Raw genomic sequence first — 3,448 nt, 5'->3', positions numbered from 1 at the left:
TTTAAAAAATACGTCAGTCATTATTGCTCTGTAAATGAAGAATATGCATGATGATTATGAATATGCATGACAACCATAGTAAGGGTGAAGAATCATAGTGCCCAATTTGTCGAAATACATCATCATTCTTAAAGTTGGACATCAAATGATGCGCACATAAAATGGAAACGAAGGATGTCGAACTAATACAGTAACATGGCAGTACAACCGCACTTCACTAAATTACTGTCACGATGAAATAGAATGTAAAGACCACGTCACACAAAGCTGAATGGCACATGACTTTCTCTGGCTCATCGTCGGTTCATGCTGTATGTAGATATCACAGTTTAGCCTCGAGATCCTACACAGAAGAATACAATAAATCACATGGACATCAATTATGAGTAAAACACATGCAAAAAAAATATGAACATATTTCGTACCTCTAGCAATTTAGCGCATTTACGTCGATTGTGACCTGGTTTCTTGCAATAGCCACAGATATTCTGTGATCTTGACTTCTTTGTCTTTGCCTGCAGCCTTTTCTTCGGTGCACCTCGTCCTGGCACATGCACGTGATCCATAACCTTATCAACTTTCTGCGAGTGCGGCATCAACGGGCCAAACCTAATGCTGTTATGCTGAGGATTAGTTGACTCCTTGCTGTCAGCTTGTTCAAAACTTGATTGCTTGCCATGATGTTGTGCTTGCAAAAGCATCTTTAGATGGTGATAGTCCTCATCAGAGTGGCATGCCTGGAAACTTGCGGCATGACTACAATTCCGCAACTCGCGGTACCTCTGCAGGCTTACCGAATAGTCATACATCTGGTTTTTTCTGGTAGGTGCGTATGCACATTTTGCATTCATAGTCCACCTAGTGGGAACGCAACAACCGGGCAGAATTATTTGTTTTAAAATCCCCAATATGTAAAAAATGTGGGAACATGGTGTGCCTGCGCATTCTAGCTTACGGCAAGAACAACTCACCCTGTGCAAAAGACCTCCTTGCTCTTCAATGCGCACTCCAAACTTTTTATCCATTCTTTCCTGCTTGGACACAACATAAGTGGAATCTTCTGATCCATCTAGTATCTCTCTAATCTGACATTTGCTGACAGCATCTATGCTCCATAAGACCATCTTAAAGACACTAGGTGTGAAAACTGTTGCGGCGTGTTTCTCAAGCGGCGAAGCATTTTCCTCTGTAAATAGAACGGACTGCAAGGCTTCGACGTCATGGAGAGCTTCGTTAATCTGTCGCGACGCAAGGCAACGCTCATAGTGCTCTAGCATTTCAAACAACGACATCTTACCCTCAAGATGCGTATGTAGCACAGAGTTCAAGCTCTCACTCCTCTGATTGCTGCTTAATCCTAGGATACAACGCCCCTCAAGATATGGAGCACACCACAACTTTCTCATCTGATACATCTGATGCAGCCAAGACTCCTCACTGGTTACTTTATTCCGTTGTAAGAATTGTATCCATTTTATCTCATGCTCTTCAATGGAAGAAGTATCATAAATGAAAGATCTGAATTCCTCCTTTACGTCGTCATCATGCAGATGGCGTACAATGTTCTGCTGAATGTGCCATATACATAGTCTATGGTTTGAGTCTGGCCAGACCATCCTTATTGCTCTCTGCATTGCAAGGTCCCCATCTGTGATCACAGATATCGGATGCTTCTGTGCCATGCAATCAGAAAAGGTCCACAACATCCACTCGTATGCCTGGCTTGTTTCATGAGAAATTATACCACAACCAAATATAACAGTGCTGTGGTGGTGATTCAACCCGACAAAAGGCACGAATGGCAGATTGTATTTGTTGGTTCTGTATGTGCTATCGAAAACAATGACGTCTCCGAAAGCCTCATAGTCAAGTCGCGATTGACTATCAGCCCAGAACAGTCCCTTCAGATGGCCATGCTCGTCTACCAAGTACTTGAAGAAAAAATCCACATCTCGCTCTTGCCTCGCCATCATGTGCATGATCACCGTTTTAGCATCACCGGCACTGATTGTCTCCTGCTTATTAGCATGGCAGAAATTATAAACGTGCCTCTTTATGCATCCAACCTTATCAAATCCACCGTATTGAAAGCACAAAATATCCATAATACGGCATTTGCGGATCCCACATTTTTCCATGTCTGCAATGTCCACTTTCTGCTCATCGCTAATTCGTCTGTGCGAACGCAGCAGACAAGAAAGATCCCGTGGGGCTAGAGGATGGCTGTGCTCATCGACGAAATCCTTGACAAACCACCGACCGGTTTCCTCCTATCTCGTAATGACCAATTTAGCATTACACCCAACACGAGTTAAACTTCGTGGCCTCCTTTTTCTATCTTCCATCTTTCTTTTCATGTGCTTATCTTCGCGAAACCCTTGACGACTACACACAATTTTCCTTAAAATTATGTATTTGTTGGATCCATCCCACTCAACGTAGCTTTTCCTCACACTAAAACCTTTTTCAAGAGCATATTTGTTGTAGAATTCATAACCTTCAGCCTCACTATCAAACATCTTGCTGACAACATTTACATACTCGAACATACTCTCATCACTTGCATACGCCATGTCTTCCTGCATATGACATGTGAGGGAAACCAATCATCAACATCTTTCTGTTTATCAATGTTGCAGGTGTAAAATAGCTCATAGACAAAGACAAGTGTATGGAAAAGACTTTGCTGGTTTGACATGTGAGGGAAACCAATCATCAACGTCCAACAAGTAGTATCTCATCTTCCTTTAAACTATATTTCATGCGCTATGCAAACCTAAAGTGATGATGACTTTAATAAACTAAATTAAGTGAACTATGGAACCAGTATCTCATCTTCCTTTACTATATCTCATCTCAAACGTCAACATCTTACTTAAACAAACATGATGCGATTAGCTCAAGAGAAACTATGCCACGATGAAGCTTTCCATTCGCTGTTCTAGTCCGTACCCGGATCTTGTGGGGTTGAGGTTATAGTGCATGCACGGTGGAGGGGCGCAACGGCCAAGAGAACGAGCAGAACGCCAAGCCGAATTCATACCTTAAGGATGGTACGCGCGAAGAGATGGGATCGCCGCCGCGGTCGCCGCCGCGGTCGCCGCCGATTCAGCCGGCGCAGATCCGGCCTTCTTCTTCTTCGGTGACGGCGTGGAGGGCTGGGGTTGGTTGGGTGGAGGACGAGGACGATGAATTTATTCCTCTCGCCGGGCAGGTCGAGGACGGAGAAGGTCAAGAGCGGCGAGCGGCGACGAATAGATCGGAGGAGGATTCTGAACTGGATCGAGTAGACATGGATCTGGTCCTCAGGTGATCGGTTCAAGAAAAGATATTTCACCCTGGACCATTATGCCCTTATCACAATTAACATATTAAATTTAATCAATTAAAATTCCCCGCAAGATCTGACGGCTAATAAAAATCAGACGTGATCAGACATGTAAGTACT

The 3,448-nt window shown here is 43.6% G+C and overlaps 1 pseudogene; it reads right to left on the bottom strand.

Annotated features, from left to right (window-relative positions):
• Window positions 1-322: 322 nt before the first annotated feature.
• LOC147962476 (protein FAR1-RELATED SEQUENCE 5-like) lies at window positions 323-2,573 on the bottom strand (annotated as a pseudogene).
• Between the last annotated feature and the right edge of the window lie 875 nt (window positions 2,574-3,448).

Source organism: Triticum urartu, chromosome 7A (assembly GCF_056163025.1).
Source record: "Triticum urartu cultivar PI428250 chromosome 7A, HENAU_Tu73, whole genome shotgun sequence".
Lineage (NCBI taxonomy): Eukaryota > Viridiplantae > Streptophyta > Magnoliopsida > Poales > Poaceae > Triticum > Triticum urartu.
This window is presented reverse-complemented; position numbering and strand designations above follow the sequence as displayed.